Raw genomic sequence first — 21,394 nt, 5'->3', positions numbered from 1 at the left:
AAATATACCTACCCAGTCCCTCATCTATTTTTAGTGACTCGTATGAGAGTGGCAATGGGCATGAAGCTTCTAATGGATGACCATGGAAATTGAAACAGGCAAATACCAGCGCATGGGATATACATACTCTATGGTACACATTGAAGTCCCATCGGCCAATAAATACAGGCTATGAACCAAATATTCAACAATCATGCTGGGGCCTCCTTAATCACTCTTTTTAACAGTAATATCTAATTTCATTATTGCCAATACCTGTTACAATTTTTTGTATAACTCCTGGAAACTGTCAAATATATACATTTGCCGTCAAAGGTCATTATATTTTCCCAATTCAGTCATCCCTTAGGTCACTGTTATTAAATCAATAAATTATATTACATCCTGTCCCATTGGACATATCATGCTGCTTTCTAATTCTTTACCATTCTCATGTAAATCTAGCAGTTCTGAAGTGTAATGATCATGCATTATTAATATCAATCATATGAACGGTAATAACCATCATCATAGTAATATTACATTGATATAACTTGCAGTCATTATTGCCTATGTGATTCACTGTCATCATCATTATGTAGTCTTGTAACGCCCCAAATATGGTTCATCCCACCATATTGGATTTCATCAGTTCAAGAAATTTACCATAAGAACAGCATATCTTGCCCCACTGGGCAGCATCCAAATGTACTGCTCTTCCGCCCATCAACCTAAAAGTTGAACTTGAAAGAGTATGAATTAAAATGCTAAAAGATTGTTGGGAATTTATTATCATTAGCTGGACTTGTTGTGCAGAGGGAATCATTCATATAAAGGTGTTGCTAATTCTTCATCTGTATTTAGTTCCCATGGGTCCTTGGTTTTCAAATGCACAATATATGCTCTCAAGGTACTCATCCAATCACCTCAGGTAGGTTCGGTTCTACTCTTTCTAAGCAAAAGACTATTAAGGGGTCCATAGCTCTACTGTGTATTTCTTTAAAGTAATGAGAAGAAAAAAGCCCTCACCACTGGAGGGGCAACTCTTGTAAGCACTCCTGCGCGAAATCAGAATCACTTAATCAAGTCAACACTCCATTTGTTGCATATCACGTGTGTTTATTCATCACTGTATTCCAGATGATAAATAATCTGTGCTATTACGTAATTGTAATTGTATTTATCATTTCAAAAAACATATGCAGTCATCCATTTGTATAATTCACAGGAATTATCAGTCACATCCCCGATGCATTTCAGGTCTAGCCCCTCTTCAGGGGGTAATCCCTAAAAAGAAAAATTAAGTGTTCTAAATGATCGTGGAGCGGAATGCGAAATACAGGGTTACATATCGTTAAAATGATAAGCCATCCTCTATAAATCGTGCCGGAGGCCCCCACCAGAGGTGACCTAGTGCATGACTAAGTGATACGGAGCTAAGTGAATGACTACGTATCATGTTACTAGAAATGATCGTGGATCGTAAAAATAGAACGCAAGCAATGGTGACATAAAGTGCACAAAAACGAGGATATACCCGAAGACGATAGTGCAAAGGCTAAGTGATTAGTAATGGTGCAACAAATAGATACGAGACCAGAAAAACTCCCCCATAAGAATGCGATCGTGTAAATGGGAAAAGCAGGAAACAGTAGGTGAAACGGACCCTATTGTAACCCGTGGTATCAAACGGCGAGGCTTACAGTTGGAATAGCATGCTGCGTATGTAAAATGCCGTATTCAGTCAAATACCTGTGAAAAAAGCTCTGAAGGAGCGTACTCTGTGTGAATGTTTCCGCAATATGGTGGTGTGTACCGGCATTCGTGAACCCGACACAAATCTACACGAAAACCGGAAGTGAACCACGATGTTTGGAAGAAAGTGAAGATAGACGCAGGAAAAACACAAAAGTGGAGAAAACAGACTTATGTAAAGACCCCGTGTCATAAAAATACAAATGAAACGGGAAAGAAACACATCCTAGCAATAAATGTGAAAACAGTCTCATACTTGGAACATGTGCAATCTGAAATTATAACACGGGAGCATGTCCCTTAAACCGATCATACCTGCACATTGAAATGGCAATTAAAGACCAAAGCAAGCCTTGTAAATAGAAACAATTCTTAGAAGGATGAAGTGAAATTCATCACATATGGTAAAGAAACTGTGAAAAAATGTAAATATTATAGTATGAACAGTACAATCACAAAAACAACTGATTTAAAAAATTATACATCTTTAGGTATTCAAGAAAAAATTATTTATAAATAGCAAGAGTTTTTTGTTGTCTCTTCCCTCTTTAATGACAACTTGTTCCAAAATCAAAAATCTCATTTGACTGATGTTATGGTTCACGGCAAAATAGTGTGCTGCCACAGTCGATTTTAGATTCTTCAACCGTATGTTGCTTTTGTGTTCTATCAGGCGTGTTTTAATTTTCCGTTCAGTTTTCCCTACATAGGGTAATCCGCAAGCACATTTAAGCAGATACACTACATTGCTGGTATCACAAGTAGCGGTCACTTGTAACTTGATGGGAGTCCCTTCGGTAGGATGCATCAGAGTTTGTCCCTTTTATTATATTGTTACAAATCAAAAAGATGTCTTCTATGTATCGATAGTGGGTAATCAGATTGTCTTGCCAGATAAGTTTTGATAAAATTTGAACCGATGCATAAACAGATTTGCATACGCAGGAGCTGCGCAATTGCCCATAGATGTACCTGAGAGTTGAGTGTAGAATAGATCTTGCCAGGTGAAATAACTATGATACAATGTTAAATGCATTAGTTCTAACAGAATTATCTTAAGGTCCTCATTTTTATCATTTTCCACAAGAAAAGATTCCATCACTTTGAACCCAAATCATGTGGAATAGAGGTATACAAGGAGTTTACGTCGGTAGTACATAACAGTAGATCACTGTTTTCTTGAAACTTGATGCTGTTAAGTTTGATAATGAAGTCAGTGGTGTCTTGTAAATAGGTTGTCATCTTTTGCACACTGGGTTGTAAATGTCGATCAATGTATTTGCCAATTGACTCGTGTATTGAATTCCTTGTACTTACTATAGGTCTAAACTGAGGTTTATTTACATTTTTATGAATTTTCGGAATCATGTACAAATATGGTGTACTTGGATTCTCTTTTATTAAAAATTTCTTGTCACGTTCAGTAATGGTTCCCCAGTTTAATTCTTTGTCAATAATGGTCTTCAGTACTCTTGTGAATTCTTTGGTGGGATTTGAGTTAAGTTCCATGTAAATAGTTTTGTCAGAGACATGAGCTTGTACATTGTCTAGATAAAAATTGGTGTCCAGAATAACTAGTGCTCCACCTTTATCTGCTTTGCAACACATGATTTTCTCATTAGTGGCCAACCGTGATATGGCATTGCGTTCTTTGATTGCTAAATTTGGTCTTCTTGTCACGTTAGTTTTGAATATGTCATGTAGTTCCTTTTGTACCACGGTCTAAAACAAGTCAAGAACTTTATGGCTCATTGGTGCTAAAAATTTACTTTTAGGTCTTAAATCCATGAGTGTACCTTTGTCCTCTGTTGGTTGTGGTTCAATGATGTAGCTGAAAATATGTTTAAGACATTATGTTCTTATAAATTTGAATACACAAATCTGAGATTCAAGCTCGTTGGATTCATATGTGGCCACATAGGACGTACCTTTTTGCAAAGTTTGCGTCTCAAATGCAGATAGTTCAGTTTGAGAGATGTTAATGACTAAACTTTCTGGCTTCTGGTAGATTTTGCTATAGGCAAATCTGTTTCTGTTGTACCTTGCCCTCCTGGTTCGATGGGCGTACCTCAGCCTCGTCCTACAAAAGGAACTGTAGTTGCATTTCCTGTATGTGAAGTAGAGGGTCTACTGTCTCTCTCGGAGTTGGTGTTTCTAGGTGGAGGTCCTTTTTGGTATGTTCTAGGTTGTCAATCATTGGACAATGATGTTTCCTCTGTTGATCAATTACCAAAAGGTCTCTGTTGTCTTCGGGAGGCATAAGCCTCAGCCCAACGGTAAACCTCTCCTAACTTGTAGTCAACAGTATCTCTCTTGAATTTTCTGAGCTTTCTTTCATTAATCTCCGTCGTATATTTATCCAACTGAGAATTAATGTCCTCCAGAGTTTTGTTGCATTCATCGACAGACAGTTTATCACTTAATTCTTGTTTCAGTTGTGACACTTCCTTCTCTAGTTCTTCAAGTGCTCTGGATAATTCCTCAACAATTAAAAGAAATAGATCGAGTGAACACTTATTTAAAATGCCATACCATCGTTCCGTGAAACGTGTATTGTTTTTGCACAGTGTAGACTTTAAAGGTATCCGTAAACCCCATGGTACCCTCTGGACTTTATGATACCCTATTAGTGTGCTGGCATGAAGTCTCTGATTAATTTCCCTTTTGGCTGTAAACAACAGTTGCTTAATGTTTGATTGTACTGTTTGTGTGCTTGAGGATACGCATTCTGGCTTTTGGATCAATGGGTAAATTCAGGTAGTATCTTCCACTGAATTAGCCGAATGTATCGGCTTTATTTCCAGTAATGTTCGCGATATCTTCATAAGACATTCTTGGCGTGGGTGCAGACCTGTGGCCAGTAGTAGATATATGAAAAATTAGAAAATGGTTGCACTCCTATTATACATAGGAGTGCAACATTTTCTCATTTTTCATATTTCTTTAAAGTGACATGCCATGGGTTGGCTGGATCCTCATTATAGATGGCTCTCATATGCTCTAGAGTCCTTTTCTTGATGGGCAGAACGGTACACCCTATATAATGTTTATTACATGGGCATATCAGGCAATAAACTGTGTAACATGAGTTACACGTCAGATGTTTCTTTGTTTTTCTCTCTCGAAAAGTATCTGGTGTTTCATTAGTGAGCTTATTGCTACTGTGTCTACAATCTTTACATTTTGTACAAGTATAGAAGCCAATTTTCCCCTTTAGCCATGTTTTACTTTTTCATCCGGAAAAACATTAATGCGCCAAATTGATCTCTCATTGAGAAACCCTTCAATATGATATTTGTGGATGTGAGTGTAGGACTTGCAATTTCTTTTGGAATAACCAATCTTTAGGAACCTCCTCACCATCCCTTGTTGGACACATTAAAAATCCTCAGCTGTGCTGCAATTTCTTCTGGCTCTTGTTAGTTCCCCGTAGGTTATGCTCCACTTTAATCTCTTGTGATAATTGCTTGTACTGTGCAATATACTGTCATCTACTCACTGATTATAAAGCATAGATAGACATAATTATTGTTTAGTTCGCTGATAAATGTCTCTGCTACCCCTTCTTCACCTTTTCAAATAATACATAGGTTGTTGATATAACAAAGCCACAATACCAGATGTTCAAGAATTGCTCATTGTTTTCTGTACAGGCTACCTGCTTCTCCCGCCAGGCCTCAAATACATTTGCATAACTAGGGGCAAAGCAGGTGTCCATCACAGTTCCCCTCTTTTCTCTAAATTACTGGTCCTCATAAATAAATATGTATTTTTGTGAGCCAGTATCCCATCAGCTGAACATGTAGTTGTGTTGATACAAATGTAGCAATCTCCCTTTAGGAAATCTTTACATGCCATCACTCCATCTTTGTGTTTTACGCTAGTATACAGTCTGGTCATGTCTAGAGTGATCATTAAGAAGTCTTTTTCCATCTGATGCCCCGGACTTTAGCTAAGAAATATTTGATGTCTCTGATAGATGAGCCTAGGGCTTGTACAAAGTGTGTCAGGTAGTTATCCATATATTTAGATGTACTCTTTTGCCACTTTGTTGTGGTGACTCTATAGGGTATCCTGGAGGTTGAGTTGGATTCTTATGTACCTTGGGTAAATGATAGAAGTGAGCACTACAAGTTGGGTACATTTCAAAATCAATATTCATCATACTCCAATACCCACTTGGCTTTCTATTCTTGCTGCATGTGAGTATGCTTTTTTCAATGTATATCTGTCTATCAGTAAATTCTTGGCACACTGTGCGTCCAAGTTGTTGCATGACTTCTGGTACATATAATTCCTTTTCTAAAATCTCTATATTCCACACGTGTCTCTCTGTTTTAGCACAATATTCTCATCTTATTTTAAGGTTGTCAATGCTCTCTATTGACATCTAGACAGATTGTATTTTATCTGCTTCTCAAGTTTATTCCTTGTAAACTTTAGATCCTTGATCATGAAAAGTAACTATTATGTAATTTGCTGTAGGTGGGATACATTTAGATTTAGTCTTCACACTGTTGTTTCCGCTTCATTTTTTGGAGCCTACATTGTCCATAAAGTACTTTACAAACAAAACAAATTAAAAAAACAACACACTCTCTCAAATGTCTTTCAATCAGTACAATGTCATGCCTTTGTTCTCTGTTGCACTATGAAAAGGTTAGCAGATGTTGTGACTGTCCTACTACATCCTCATTTAAACAAGCATTATAACACAGTTATGAAAAAGACAGGGTGCCTTAACTGATTTGCGGAGTATGAAGATGGGAATGCAAGAAGATGTCAATGGAGAGTTTGTTAAATTAAAGGAATAGTGCTAGGGGAAAGTGAGGAATTTAAGTGGGAGATGGACTAGGCCTTCAGATTTGAAAGGTACAGTGGCTGCATTTCAATATCTGTTCATGAAAAAAGAGTTCTTGGGGAGTGGAAGGAGAGAGAAGGAAAGCAAAGACATCCCTTGCTTACAACATAATACTTTGACTGTGTTTGATGGGCTGGAGCAGGCTGTCTTCCCACATTTCATTCAATTCATGATCGGGGTCAAAAATGTTATGAGCTGACAAGAAAAAAGAAAAAATATACATCAATCAGGATTGGGATATTAGGTTTGTTGTGGACAGGGGGTATTGGATTTATAAATAGAAAATAAAAACGGATAATCAAGGAGCAGGATGTGAGTGCCTCTGACCAGACAAGCTTTCTATATTGGGCTCCCATCACACTTAAGACACTCATTATTATTTTTAAACAAATATGCAATGTGCCACATCTGACTTTCAAAAATAAAAAAGCACACTCTTGCAAGTGTCTGTTAATTGGTATTTAGACAAAATAGCTGAGAAAAATATTGTGTGGAGAAAAGATTGCATCAAAAATATCGAGGACACAATATTGAGAAGGTAAGACTCTATAGGTAAGCAAAGGTTTACTATATATATATCCACATATCTGTACCTTGACAATACATATATCTTCAAGGTACTTAGGTGTGGGGTTAAGAATAGTAAATCTATGCTTACCAATGTGCACTTACCTTCTCGATATTTTGGTCCTCCATATTTTTAACACAATATTCTGTCTACACAATATTTTTGTCTCAGATATTCTGTCAGTGATCCCTGTTAATTGGTTGAACAAGGTCATGACATTGTTCCTTGAAACAACTGCACCAGCTCTATCTTATCACAAAATAAGATACAGATATCATTCATTTTAACTTCCTTTGTCAGTGTATTGTGTTTTAGATGTCCTAATTTAGGCTGTCAGGTTTCAGGTTTTCGGCATAGAGCTTTGAGATCCCTATATCTTTCTCGGTACACATCAAAAATATGTTAATATGTTAATTCTTTTCGAGCTGTCCAGTCAGTAATATTAAAGAGTTAAGTTATACATTCTCTAATCTTGCATTTAAAAACAAAAGCCTAGTTGTATTAACACTTTGCTCCTTCTTTGCGTCACAAAAGTCTTCAACTAGGTTAAGGGAAGAAAATATTTGGTCAGAAGAATGTATTTGAGATTACATAAACCAACAAATGAGTAGGAAATACGGCATCAAAAAACCTGAATGATTTAGATTGACAATTGATCCCACAGGAACGCTTGTGGAAATTGCTCAAAGTTGTTTCTACATGGTAAGCTAACAGAAATGTCAAGAGACTCTATGAAGTCGAAAGGAAGTATCTCTGCAATTAAAAGCATCTGTAAGGCAATGCAAACCAGAAAACCTTCATCTAACACATGCCAATTGGCAACCTACATCTAGCAAGCGCATTCCAAAGCCATAACCAACTCACTAGCGAAAATCAATAAACTCGAGAGGTATCTAACTGCAATATATTCCTATGCTTCATTCCAATACAGAAATGTTCTGCACACGGGCAGCGAAAGTACAATTTGTCTCTGGCTAAATGAATGAATATGCGTATATTAAACAGCCATTCTAGAAACAAAGGAGTAGGAAGATAAGGATACACCTCCTACAAAGTTACACACAGTTTTATCCAGTGACTGTTTTCGAGCTTTATATATGGTTTGGTCAGATGATTTTTTGGGTGGCTGGCTACGTTATTAATGTGCATTTTGACGTAGCCTAAGTTATTAATCTTAGCGTGTATTTTGATGACACCTAGTGGCGTTAATATGCACGGCACCCTCAGCCTCTTCAGTGCTCACACGAGATAACATTGGGATGTGTCTGTTCTTAACGAAAGCATTATTTTTGGCACCACATGGGCCACAACATCTAATACAAGCATATTACTTAAAGAATTGTCTAATTAAACAGGGACATGCAATGCTCGTTAAGCTCTACCAAGACAGGATGTGTCCTCATTTGAGTGAACCTATTCTGACAACTCTGACCAGATCGGAGGCCTGATCACGCAGGTTTCCTCGCTAGTGGACTATTTGCACCATCGTTAGCACAGAAAGACGAGCCCAAGAACAGCATTTGCAGTGACCAGACAGCCAACTGAAATCAAATGTTTGCAAGGCTGCGTTGCAGGAAACGCCATTTTGGTTGCCCCCCCCCCCCCATTTCAACAGCTTTGCTGGAGTAAGATACAAATTAAACATAGTTTTGTAAAATTGGGCCTTAAGGTTCGCAGATAAAAAAGCTTCACCGGCTATTGCAATAGCTTTCTCCAAAGAGACTGTCTGCTCTCCCAAAACATTGGCCCATTGAATGTTATGCTTCTCCAAGTCGTCTACCCTAGAGGTTAAAAGGATTTTATAAAGAACCCCTATTTTCTCCTGACGCCTGATGGCCTCTATGAGTTTGTGCGGTGTTGACACTATATTCTGTTTGCCCAGAAACTCCAGTGTCTGTAGAAATTAAAAAAACGGTTTCATGGGTAGGTTATATTTCTTTGCAAAGTCCGAGAAGGAAGGATACAACCCTCCTACTTCGTAAGAATCTCCAATATGTAAGATACTGTTACTTCTCCAACTTATTGCCACATAGTCCCAAAAAGCCGCTGGAAGTATCCCTATGGCATTAGTAGGTGTGCCATAAGTTATCCCCTCCAAACAAAATTTGTTCAGAATAATTTTCCACACCTTAAAGACAGCCTCTAAGACGTTAAAGCACATTCTTTTGTAGTAGCTGTCAACTAATTCTTTGATCAAACAGTGCTTAACCTCTGTTCCTAATAGCATATGATAAATTGACGGGGCTTCTGTTACATTGCTAACCTCTTTTCCCGTCAATAATTTCCGCATATTAGATAAAAGACAAGCGTAATATTAAAATGTAAAATCAGGGACCGACCAACCGCCCCTCTCTCTTGGGAGAGTCATAAATCATTCAGCTCGTCTAGGTTTCCCCGGAGCCCACAGGGATTTAGCACAAAGTGCCTGCAAATGTTGAAGTTGGGCCTGCGAGACTTCTAAGGGAACTGATCTAAAAAAATATAAGACCCTAGGGAGTATATTCATTTTTAAAATGTTGCCTCTGCCCACCAATGTGAGGTGAAGACGCTCCCATCTTTCTAAAGATTCTTTAACACTACCAATAATAGCCACCCAGTTAGCCTCAACCAACTCTTTCATAGACGCCCACATTTTTATCCCTAAATATGTAGCTTCCCTTACCACTCTTAGATCTCAGGCATACTGTTATTTGTGCAGAGAATTTGCGTTTTTATTGCATTCAACTTATAGCCAGTTATCTCACCAAATTCTTGTGCCAAACGCTCCACCTCCGGTATAGCCGTGACCAGGTCCAATGTGGTGATGGCTATATCATCTGGATACGCGAAAAATGAATAATGAATTCCCTGAACAGTAAAAGGTTTCACCAAAGTACTTTTTTCCAACATATTTACAAAAGGGTTGATATAGAGGGCAAACAACAGGGGCGAACAGGGACACCCCTGTCGTGTTCCTCTAGTTATTTTTCCAGGATCCGATACCAGCCCCATAGAGCATATCCTAGCCACCGGTGATCGATATAATACTTGTATAGCCTGAATGAACCCCTGTCCAAACCCCATCCAATACAGAATGCTCCGAAAATAGTCCCAGGCAACATGATCGAACGCTTTTTCCGCGTCAAGTAATATTAGCCCTAAGTCCCTACATTCCAGCTGGGCTATATCAAATAAAGTCACTACTTTATTAGTATGGGATACTGTCCCTTGACCAGGAATAAAGCCATGTTGGTGTAGGGAAACCAGTGGAGAAATAACCTTTGCCAACCGGTTTGCCAAAATTTTAGCATACATTTTCCTGTCACAGTTAGCAAGTGAAATCGGCCGGTAAGAACCCAGGAGCTCTGGCGGTTTTACCTTCTTCCTAAATACCACAATACTGGCTTCATCCCAAGACTGAGGTGCTTGCCCAGATTGTGCTGCACTAAAGGTTGCCAACATATTGGTTTTAATAACCTGAAAAAAGGCCCTGTAGACCTCACCAGGGAGTTTATCTGGCCCTGCAGCCTTACCAGTCACCAAATTATTAATAGCCATCTCTAACTCCTCCATTGTGATAGGGCTATCCAGTATCTCTACCTCCTCCCGATCTACCTGCACCAAATCATCTTGAATACACACATAGCTCATTGAATCCAGTGACTTCTGCTCCGTATATAAGTCTGTATAGAACTTATGAAAAATTGTAAGAATCTCTTCAGGATCATGAGTCATGATTCCTAAATTGTTTCTAAGACCCGCAATTCCATGGGCAGCTTCCTTCGAACGTAGCTTTAACGCTAAACATCGACCTACCGTCTCACCATACTCATGACATTCCTTTTTATAGATTAAATATTTCCGAGCATTTTCCTTGTTCCATAAAAGATTATTATTTGACTGACATCTAGCCGCATTAGTTTGCAGATCAGTAATATCATCACGCTGCGATATCCCTTCAGTGAGTTTTTCTTCCGCGATTCTCAATTTAGAATATAATTCCTGTAGTTCCAGTTTTGCTTTCTTTTGGTAATACAGCCCAAAACTCAGTACTTCCCCTCTAAAGCAAGCTTTAAAAGTGTCCCACAGAACCGCTACTGTTACAGAGTGTCTATTATTATTAAAAAAATCTTTCATCCATATCTCTATGTGCTCTCTAAAAACACTGTCAAGCAAAAGCTTCCTATCAAATGAAAACGTTTTTGGGATTCTAACTACAGAAAATGAGGGGATTTCTATGACTATTGGTGCATGATCAGAGGTAACCCTGGGGAATATATGCATCTGTGCACCAGTGAGTAATGCAGAAGATATAAAAAAAATAATCAAGACGTACTATCTTCTGATGGGGATGGGAATAAAACGTAAACCCAGGCGCAGGCGCTCGAAGAGAGTCCCAAGCATCCACTAACCCATGATCCCTTAATAGATTATACAGTGCCTTAAACACCCTGGGTTTCCTCCCCTTGTACCCTTGTACCCCACACAGTAATTCTTTATTAATAAAATTTATATTAAAATCTCCACATAATACCAGTGCAAGTTCTAGATTCAATTCATCCAGACCTATAGCTTCATCAAGGTTAGAACCGTAGACAGTACATAATGTAAATTTTACACTCCCTAAGCAGCATTCCACAATAGCCCACCCTCCCAATTTATCTACTAATAATTGACCCGAGGTCCGGATGGCTGGTTTAGCAAGTATCGCGAGCCCCCGCGTCATTGAGGCTTGTTTTGGAGCGGCCAAGAGTACGAACCCTAGATCTAACAGCATTTGACGTTTCCCCAAGGTATATGTGTTTCTTGAATACAAAGCAGATCAGGCTGGATCACACGGAGCTCAGCAGCAACTCTTTGCCTCTTATTGTAGTTGTTAAGAACAAATTCTAACTCCAATTCTAGCCATTAGAGAGAGGAAAAAAGGGTGAGTGAGCAAGCCCATACTCGTACTTTTAAAAGATACATCAAATCCTAAAAAATCCCAATTTTTTTTTAACAATACTGTGGATTATTTTTCCGGTTTTACCCCAACTAACCCCCCTACACCACACCACCCAACACCCTTACCTACCCAAAACCCCACGCACCGCACCCACCCTACCCAGTGACACCTACCCCCCCCCCCCCCTCAACGAGGCTTTAAGACCCACGGTCCTTGTGATGACAAGCTCCCGATCACCCGGTGCTGTCGCCCACAAACCAAACCAAATCCCAGCCCATGTGGTAAAGAATAAAAAACCAGCCTAAACGGTCTTGATCTACATTGCATGCAGTACATCTTCACTCAAATTTCTTTTAATACCAATGCAGCCATAAAATTCCACATGGGCTGACGGAAAAAAGAAAAAAAGAGCAGCATAGCTTGGGGGAAGGGATAATCCATTTCCAGAACCTAAAAAAAGAGAGAACAAAAATATATATATATATATCGGTTTACTTTATCTCAACCCCAGACTGTACATGTAATAAAGCCGGGAAAGAACCAGGAGATGAAACCCCCCCTAGAGCAAAGCTATCTATAACAAAGCTTACAGAGATTTTAAGAATTCTTTCGCTGAAACCTCCGTAGTGAAAAATCCAGTATGATCCCGAGAGATAACTTTTAGCTTTGCTGGATTTAATAAAAATACTTGCGGCCCTTTAGCCTGAAATAGTAGAATAAGCTGTCGTAGCTGCCAGCGGTTCTCGACAGTGAAGTGACAGAAATTTGGCCTGACAAAAAACTCAAAATCCTTCCCAGCCCTCTTTCTATCTGGGCGAGCCAACTGATAAACATCTTCCACGGCCAAGAAGATATTAAAAGAAATCAAAAATTATCTAGGCCTATCAGATTCTTGACCTGCTCTGGGACGAAGAACAAACGGGAAGCGATGTGCAACAAGTTCATCTTCAAGACTTGAAATACGAGCCTCCGCTTTGTTAAATCTTGATGTGAAATCCTAGCAGGTTTTAGCAATACGTCGTACTGAATTTTGTAACTTCTAACATAGATTCTGCACTCTCTGATTTTTTACTCGTTTCCTCCCCGTGAGACATTATAGATTGATAGATTAAGGCTAGCGATATATCTCCTGGAGGATTAGTTGAGTTTTCTTTCTGTAGTCCATCGCAATGATCCTTCTTAGATTCCATATTACTAGTTTTATAGAGAAAAGAATCTTGCTGATATTGCTGCTTCCAAAACGCTCCGCATACCGCGGAATCCAAGAATTTCGTCAAAAACAGTGGTACGTAGCTCATCCCTTCTTTTCCGTTCTCCTCCTGGATTTCATAAATGCAGTATTGCCGCAATTACATACCCAAGGCTTACGGGCGTGAGCACCCAGGAGCCGTCAGCTCACACGTCCAAGCTTGCGGACGCCATCTTGCCTGCTGCTAGCTGTTTTCTATGAGATATCAATATATTTAATTTGGCCCCAGTAGATCTTCTAGGAGTTTATTGAAAATCATCAGTTCGCCACCTTACGGTTGATTACTGTTTTGTTTTATTAATATAATTTTAGCTCTGTCTGGTTTTCTACAATGCTTTCTAATCCCTTCGTCCACAAGAAAAATGTGGACTGTCTCCATTTCACCAAGGGACATCAATAGGTATACAGATGGGGCATCTTTTGACTTTTATGGTGAGTAAAATCATTACACTTTTTTAAAATGGGACACAGACACGAGAGAATCATTCACAAAAGTGCTTGAAATGTTTCAGTTCTGTGGTGAAAGGTCAACTCAGTGCGCCAGTTATAAATGGCTTCTACTGGTTTTAAGCACATGAGATTTTTTAAAGCGGTCTAGACATGGCCTGAAAAAAAAACTCGTGGGATTATGCTGGTTTGATCAAAATACGTAGTTAACCCCAATGTGCAATATAAGAAAAGAAGCACTGGCAAAGACAAAAGGACTCTGCTTTTTTAGATGTATGTGTTCTTTGTCTTATAGCTATGCAGATGTTTGTGTTTGCATTGAAGTGGTGAAATGTGAGGCAATAGTGAGTAGTGCAGTATTAGTGGGTGTGGCTGTTATTTGTTGGGGATGAGTGCTTGTATGGCAGTGCTGTGTAAGTGTTTGTGAGAATGTATTGCAACTGTAGGTTGTGTAGTATTGAACTATGAGGTTTGGAAAGGTGCACAGTAGTTGCTCTGCAGTGACCTGTTGTGGGAAGTGGTATAGTGTTCCATGACTGATGAAACATATTGTGTTTTGTGGGGGCTAGAGTAGATTGTTATGACAGTGGCAAGGCCTCAAATCTATTTTCACTATGGCAGGCCTTGTAGTGCTGTATAGAAAACCAGAGTATAGATTCAAATATTAATATTGCTATCTCAGGTTAGGGGCCAGCTAGAAACATAATTAAATATATTTTTATTAGCTATTACAATCCAGTTCAATAGTGAAGATAGATTTTTAATAAGTATTAAGGAAAAGTATATTTTACAAAAGTTACCTTTACCCTGCCTGAAGATCCTGGAGTATCATCAGCTCTCCAGCAGCTTCCCTACCTGTCCTTATCCTTTAATGAGGCATGAAATCCTTCTAGGAGCTACACAATAGACCGCTTTGATTGACAGGTCAACCTGAATGGGCAGAAATGGCTATCTGAGCTCAACTGGACATTCAGGATGGCATTGGCTGCCCCTCCTGTTGACTCAACAGTGTCAAATCTTTTCTGAAAAGATTTCACACACTTGAAAGGGATCAACCCGGACCAGATCACAATTCTTATGTATCCCCTGTCTGGTTGCAGATGGACCCTGCTTTGTCTTGCCAGACATCTCTCTCCTTTTTTGTTGTGGGTTCAGGGCCTGCTTCAAACTGGATTTTAGTATTAGATGTGGGAGGACAGTAGTATTTGCATAGTACACTCCCCTTCACACATCTGGCTCTCAGAGCCTCCGTTTTTAGAATATTTTATTAAACATTTTGTCATATGTACATACAAAGAACAAATAGGCTAGACCCAATGCATATTAGAGATCAACTAACAAAAGATACATCATATCCTTTATCTTCCCCCTCACACTTGCCTCATTCAAATAATGAATAGCAGTAATTATCATACTTTACATTAGTCTACCACATACAATAGGGTCTTACACATTGCTTCTCTCCTTGATAAAGCTAGAACGACATTTTCTCCTTCATTGTCTTGCTCAGCAGGGACATTGCAAGCTTTCAAGGCATACATATCAACATTTCCTATAAACAGTGGATCAGTATAACATTGAGGTCTACAATCCTTTGTTGTACATTTCCCCCCACCCTTTGCCAAGCATATTAATGTCATGACATCAGTCTCTATCCATTTGCACAACTCTTTTTGCCATTCAGTGAGTACTGAGGTTCCTGTATTCTTCCAGCACATAAATTTGTGCCTCATGATCACAAACACTGCAAGTTCTGCGCAGCAAAATGCCACCTTTTAAGATCCTAATATAGGTATCAGTTTTAAAAGAGTGACCCGTGAGCTCTGTTCCAAGCACAGGCCCACCGCTCGTTCTATACATCCATGAATCCCTGCTCAGGAAAGCAAGAGCCCCGAACAACCCTATACATGTGTAAGAAATAATTGTTTTTTGCTCTACACCTAGGACATCTATTAGTCAAAGTCACAAATATTCTACTATTAGGCGTCAGGTACGTGACTGTAGAATAATAAACTGCAGTAGACTAAAGCTAACATTCCATGTCACTGTTCTTGGATATGCCACTACCCTTTCCCAGTCTTCATCCAAAAAGACTCAGTGTCACAACAAAATTTGAGGGGTCCCCCTGCAAATTACATGGAGAGGGCCCCCCTCCATGACCCACCACCTATCACTTTAGCTAAGAGGGCCACCTGGAGCTTGGGGGCCCCCCTGTACCACGGGGACTGCGGGGGCTTAGGTTACTCGAGTGAAAAGACTTTGTGTCATGTGCCCACATTACCTTCAGCACTGTCAGCTATATTCTTGTCATAGCTATAGGTGCTTATCTACCTGTGTACCTGACATTCGGGAAGCACCCAGACCCATTATTATTGCTAATGCCTCATGCGTGACGTGGGGGTGCACCCTTGAGCTACACAGTCTGTATTGTATGAAGGACTTTATCATAAGCCAGGAAATGCCTCCCACTTATATTATGCAGTTTCTGAATCTTCTGAAATGTGCAGAACCCCTCTCCATCAGTCAGATCCCTAAAGGTCAATACTCCTGTCTCATCCCATGCTTCAGTCTGTATCTCACGTGTCAGCTTAAAGAAGGCTGGTAATGTCCTTGTAGACATCCACGGCACAAAAGGCTCCTTAGTCTTCATGTGCACCAACATTATGGCAGTACAGTGTCTTGCCACCATCATCAATGTAGTATACTTTTTATGCTTCTCAAACCTTTCCAGAACACAACAGAGATGATCCTGTCCCTCCCATCCCACCATTGTGTACTGTAAATCTTCTCCCGCTACATTTGACAACCACCTACTGTAGGTGAGACCAGATAAAAGAATTCCATCTGTGGTGCTACCAGCCCCCCTCCCACCTCCTTCGCTGGGAGCTATAGCTTTTTCAGTGCACATCTATGTCTACCACCAGTCCACACAAGATTTACTAGCAGGCAACTCAGTCTCCTAAACAGACTCACAAGTATTCTGATCCGTAATGTTGCAAAATAGTAAAGCAATTGGGTAGAACATTCCTCTTTGATCTAGCTACCCTCCCTTTAATTGACAAATGCAGCTTTTTCCAGGAGTCAATAGAATCCCTTATTCTCACGATGGCACTTAAGATATTGGCAGCTATTAAATCTGCCTCTTTCCGATAAATTTGCAGACCCAAATATTTAAGCGTGTCCTCCTCCCATCTGAGTGGAGTGCTCCCATCCTCGCTCCCAAGGCCCATCTTCAGGTCTAAATAGGTATACAGAGGACTTAATGACATTAACCTTCAAACCCACCACATTTTTTCAAATATTTCCAGCTCTTTCAAATTCTGGTATTCAGTTGTGGTGCTTTTTTTAAGTACAACAGAATATTATCTATGCCGAGTGATATGATGTGCGTCTCTCACCTACCACTATTCTGCACTGGTCCGCCTTCTGTCTACAGCAGGCAGCTAAAGGCTCCATGGCCAGGGTGAAAAAGAGTGGCAACAGCGGACATTCCTGTTCCACAGGCCAGGCCTCTAATATGGTCTGGCCCATTCGCACTCTCGCCCTCGGTTGCACAAATAGAAACCGTATCAACTGCAGGATCCATCAGCGCATCCTTCCCTGCCTTCTGTGTTGCCACTATCACTGACTCTCTTGTCATGTCTGACAAAGCTCCAAGCTCATGCACCACTTAATACCTTTTATAAATGTTCAGGGTCAGAGCAGCAATATACGTGGTGTAAATCTCTGTAAACCATCTCCCACAGGCATCTTTCCTATTGTCATCCCTTTTACAGCAACCTTGATTTTCTCTACCTCTAGCGAGACATCAAGACCATACCTCTGCATCTCATTCAACGTTTGTGTCCCTGTAGATCTAACATAAGCCATCATGATCTCCTTATCACTACTTCCTGGTGACTGATATAAAGCATGGTAATAGATTGATCTCACCACATTTATTCGGTCCTGCCTAGTCTTCAATGTGAAACCCAGCTGTGGATTGCCACCAGCTGCCTCCCATGATCATCTTTAAAAACAAATCTAGGCTAACAAGCATCCTGGCTTATCCTTCAAATCACTGCCTTGTAGTCTAGGTGGCACAACCAATTTACTATGTCACAGTCCTGGCAGTGTCTCTTGCTGTTGGTTCCCCACGACAGCTTCTGCATCTTACTTGGCAATTTCTCCTCCTGCTTCATTGACTTCTCACTTCATGACTGACCTTACACCATATGCTGTGGCAATATAGATGCCGAGAATGTATACCTTAAAGGCATCCCATTCATTTCTGGTGTCCTTCATCGACGCATTGTTTAATTCAAAATACTGTCAAATCTGCATCCATATAATTTCCCTATCATCCAGGGCTTCTGTCCTTAGTCTCCAAGTCAGAATGAAATGTCTAATCTGCCCCCATTTAATTACAGCCAACATCAGTGCATTACATACATAATCATTGCCAAATGTTACACCCTCTCTATAGAACCCATAAGGTGGTTTGAGCGTAAGACCAGGTCCAGCCTAGAGTGCACCTTATGGACAAGTGAGTAATGTGTTTATTCCTATCATGCTGGATGGGTCAATCTCCATGTGGCTCAGAGTCCTCATTGATCCAACCAGGCCTTTAGAGTCTTCTATGCTCTCACCATTGCCGTTCCCCGTAGGGGCAGGAAGGTTCGTCCAAAACCCATCTGGTACAGTTAAAATCCCTTCCCCATATTGACTTTGTAGAAAGAGTCTGCACCATCCTATGCCGCAGTGAGTGCAAAAAGGCTGCTTGGTCTGAATTTGGTCCATATAAACAGATCAAGTTCAGAGGATTGCATTCCAACTGCCGACTAGCAAAATGTATCTAGGGTCAAAGGGTAACTTCCGGTCATTCTAAGCTGTGCTGGTGACCCCCTGTCCGCCCAAATGAAGTGGGCCTTTTCTCAGGCCACTCACACTCCTCGCCCTGGACCCGCTGGGCAATACCCATCAATTGAACGCAGACCCGACATTAAAACCAATGCCCCAGCATTTGTGCCTGATCGCAAGATGCCGACCTCGGCTTTCCAAAGAACTCACCCGCATCCCGAAACTGCACAACTGAGACCCTGAGAACCGATGACAGGGAGCTCAACTTGTGAATCTGACATCAACTCATCCCGGATTGCCACGGCTGTCATGGCAATAAAGAAAAATCCACAGGCCCGAAAATAAAAGTCTCTGATAAACGGCACATCTAATGACCACACTTGGCCCAGTCCAGGACCTCACACAGCCGACGTAACCCCACTGATGTGCCCCATCAAACTGAAATAAAAGTACACAGCAAGAGCCCCATGCAGCAGCTTGCCCCCGACAAGCGGGTCTCGGCAGTAAGGAGGCACAGACCAGCTGTTAACTGACTCAGATGCCTGACCCCGAAATGGTGGCTCCGTGAGTGCAGACACCCCTGATCAGCAATTTCAGACAGCGTGAGACGCAACACTGCTCCACACCACACCGCAGCTCCGTGAGTGCAGTCACCTCTGATTAGTAATTTCAGACAGCCTGAGAAGCAGCGCTGTTCCACACCAAACCACGTCTGACCCCAAAATGGCAGTTCCGTGAGTGCAGCCACCTCCAATAAGCTTTTTCAGACAGCGTGAGAATTATTCTTAATTTTGGCAAAAAAATAAACGACCCAATATGGGGATCAATTGCCTGTACATCTCCTGAAGCCGGAAGCCTTGGGAGTGAAAGGAAGCTATGGGCCTGCACAGCAGGTCAGTTAAGCCCTACCTCCCTGACCCAATTTAAAGCGGCAAATCACAGACACCTCTTGCTGAAGCACCCAGCACCACAACTTCCCCCAGAGCACTGCTTGTAATCTATCAAGCCCGCTCTCTATCCTAACCAGAACTCAATAGAAAGGTCCCCTCACAATACAATCAGTCGGCAGCAGATTAATGTCCCCCACACCTCACATTACCACACTGTCCACCTTGCACCTCAGACAGTAAATCACAGATACCACCTTCCCTACGCCGAGGGTAACCTCCAAACATATACCCAGGGTCCCTTTATCAGTGAGTGCCCACACTCACCTTCCAGTCTCACTTCGTGACCCGCACCCCCTAGATGACAGCCCCTGACCAGTGTGAATTCCTCACCCTATCAGAATCACGGTCCCCCCTTCAAGGAAACACAACAATGTCACCAGGCACGCCAATTTTCACTATCCCCCCCATACCTACCTACTTGAAACCTCACAGAGCGAACTTCTTCACGATTAGTTTCCCCCCAACCTCTCCCTCAAAGCAAAACATAGACTGATTAGACAGCATCCAGGAACACTATTCGCGGACACATATCACTGCTCCTCCAAAGGGCAGATAAAGATGGATCTCATCTTCCACACTGAAAGACCCAATAGCTGGAACGGCACGTTCAGAACACAACTTCACATCTCCAAAACTACGATTACTCCACATAGCTGCAAACTGACGATCTCGCCCACTAACCGCTCGACACGGAGCGGGAACACGTCTGTGACCATCTACTCGAACTGCACAGTCTTAATACAGGCAAACAATGAGAACCTAGAGGCCTTTGACTCCCTCTTCCCCTCACTCCAAAATGCCCACTTGCACACTGTTGGACTTGGCCCTTTTTGCAGGGTCATCCCTGAACTTTTTGCCTTTCTCCTGTATTTTGTCTGACCTGTTGTTGGCAGTTTTATGACTCTGGGCACTTTACCACTGCAGATCAGTGCTAAAGTGCATATGCTCTCTATTGTAAATTGAGGTATGGATTAGCGATTCCATTATTGGCTGATTTGGTTTACTTGTCAGACCCTATTACTGTGCACCAGGAGTGCCCAGGGCTTGTAAACCAAATTCTGCTGGTAGGCTTGCAGCACTGGTTGTGCCACCCACAGAAGTAACCTGTAAAAGTGTGTCTAAGGCCTGCCATTGCAGAGCCTGTGTGCAGTCTGGTACTGCCATGCTGACTGGGCAAGTGCACCCACTTGTCAGTCCCTAAACCTTCCCTTTTCTTCATATCAGACACCCCAATGGTAGGCCCAAGGGCAGGGTGCATTGTAAGTATAAGGTAGGTCAAGCCCTGGTGTGTGTGGCATGTCCTAATAGTGAATTACAGCCATTTTCGTTTTTCACTATTGCAAGGCTACCTGTTCCTCATAGGCCAGAATGGGCAGTTTGATTATTACATTTTATAATCCTAAATGACTCAGGGAAAAAGGTTTAAATTCGAGTTTAGTATGCCTGAACTCAGAATGATAAAATACATCTTTTAGTGAAGTTGGTTTTAACATTCTGTGTTTGAAAATACCACTTTTAGAAAGTAGGTATTTTCTTGTCTAACCATCCAAACCTGCCTCTGCTGGGTTGTGTATTCCTTGTCTGGAGTTTAAGAGACAGGGTCGGGGGGATCCTAGGAGACAGGGTGAGTCAGCACAAAGCTGAATAGAGAGATCTGCATCTAGATGGATGGGAGGAGTTGCACCTGGGACCTGAATAGGGCTGTGCCTTCCCTCCACAATGCTGGCTCCACCTCCTGTGGTGCGTCTGATGTCTTTGCCCTGCACTCTGAAAGGAAAGAAGGAGTCTTGTCAACAAAGTGCTCCAGGACTGACCAGAACTG

The sequence above is a fragment of the Triturus cristatus genome, chromosome 9 (genome assembly GCF_964204655.1).
Source record: "Triturus cristatus chromosome 9, aTriCri1.1, whole genome shotgun sequence".
Lineage (NCBI taxonomy): Eukaryota > Metazoa > Chordata > Amphibia > Caudata > Salamandridae > Triturus > Triturus cristatus.
The sequence above is the reverse complement of the archived record's forward strand: the minus strand, read 5'-3'. Positions refer to the sequence as shown.